This window comes from Aquarana catesbeiana, linkage group LG06 (assembly GCF_042186555.1).
Source record: "Aquarana catesbeiana isolate 2022-GZ linkage group LG06, ASM4218655v1, whole genome shotgun sequence".
In the NCBI taxonomy this organism is placed as follows: Eukaryota; Metazoa; Chordata; class Amphibia; order Anura; family Ranidae; genus Aquarana; species Aquarana catesbeiana.
Window position 1 is genome coordinate 97,983,420 of NC_133329.1, and position 2,062 is coordinate 97,985,481.

Sequence of the window (2,062 nt, forward strand, 5' to 3'; positions counted from 1 at the left end):
TCTCCCCGAGGAAACTTGATAAGGTCAGGTCGCCCGTAGCAACCGTCTGTGAGGGCAAAACTATGGGCGCGGCCATTGCTGATACTGGCAATAGTCAATAGTCTGCCATATGAAACAAGTATGCAACCAGTGAAGTCTGAACCTTATAGGGAATCAAAGAACAAGATCACAGCCCATAAAATGGATTTGGCCACAAAAGTTAAATGTCCACTTTTTGGATTCACCTCTCCCCTCATCCCGAAATGCATCAAAGGAAAAAAAAAACAGTGTGGGGAAAAAATATTGTTTATATATTGACCTTACCTTGACCTCTGCCCTCTGTGCCTAGGTAAGGGCAACGTTTGCTGGTGAGATCCCGGGCATTGCTGAGTACTCAAAATCTACTTTGTGTCTAATGGAGCTACTTCTCATGAGATTTAGTGTACTCATCAATGGCTACAATCTCACCAGTAAAAATGATGACACCCCCCTCCCCTAGGCACTTAGGATGGTGATATCACCCTCACCCAGGTGGTGACATTACCCTCACCTAGGCACCAAGGATGGTGACATTACCTTCACCTACGCACCAAGGATGGTGACATCACCCTCCCCTAGTCACCAGGGATGGTGAAATCTTCCTCACCTAGAATGGTGACATCTTCCTCACCTAGTTATCAAGGATGGTGGCATTACACTCACCTAGCCACCATGGATGGTGACATCGCCCTCACCTAGGCACCTAGGATGGAGACATGATCCTCACCTAGGCACCGAGTATGATGACATCACCCTGCCCAAGCAACCTAGGGTGGAGACATCACCCTCACCTAGGCACCTAAGATGGAGACATCACCCTCACCTAGGCACCTGGGTGGTGACAACACCCTCGCCTAGTCACCAGGGATGGTGACATCACCCTCACCTAGTCACCAGGGATGGTGACATCACCCTCGCCTAGTCACCAGGGATGGTGACATCACCCTCGCCTAGTCACCAGGGATGGTGACATCACCCTCGCCTAGGAGGCTGATATCACCCTCACCTAGGAGGGTGACATCATCCTCGCTTAGTTATCAAGGATGGTGGCATTACCCTCACATAGCCACCTTGGATGGGGATATCACCCTCACCTAGCTTGGTGACATCATCCTCGCCTAGTTATCAAGGATAGTGGCATCACCTAGTCACCTTGGATGGTAACTTCACGCTTACCAACTCACTTAGGAAAACCACACTGAAATTGTTCAAAAATAAAGTCATTGCCGACCAGCTTCTTCTTTTTTATCCTAAGCCCACCATTGGAATCTTGTTTGATGTTGCATATTTGCTGTGAAGCAGTTTGTAATTGTTCATTAATAAACTGCTGCACAGCTTGTAAATGTGTAAAGGTCCCAACTTTGTGGGAACAGTTTGGGGGTGGCCCCTTCCTGTTCCAACATGACTGCGCACCAGTGCACAAAGCAAGGCCCACAAAGACATGGATGAGTGAGTTTGGGGTGGAGGAACTTGACTGGCCTGCACAGAGTCCTGACCTCAACCCGATAGAACACCTTTGGAATCAATTAGAGTGGAGACTGCCAGGTCGTTATACGTCGGCACTTTGACGTTAAATACCGTTGTTATGGCAGCAACTAGCTACCATAAACCCGGTATTTTTGAAAAAGGCAGGTGGCTAGCTTTCAGATAAAAGTGGTCTCATCGGCAGATCCGCCACGAGATCACTTTTATCGCTGGCGGGAGAGGGCCCCCCCCCTCCCGCCACACTCCGGTGGTCTGTGCCGCTTACCGGAGCTGTCGGTAGTGGCGGAGACGATCACGTCCGCTCCCCTCACTGCCTGGATGCCGAGTGAGGGTAAGATTGTCCCCACTCGGCTCCATAGCATTGGAGGGCGGAAGCGACATCAAACGTCACTTCCGCCCATTGCTCTTAAAGGGGAAATTTTATTTTTTGGTAAAAAAAAAAAGACATTTATTTATTTTTTTTATTGCATTTTAGTGTAGATATGAGATCTGAGGTCTTTTTGACCCCAGACCTCACATTAAAGAGATTCTGTCATGCTTTTTTCTATTACAAGGGATG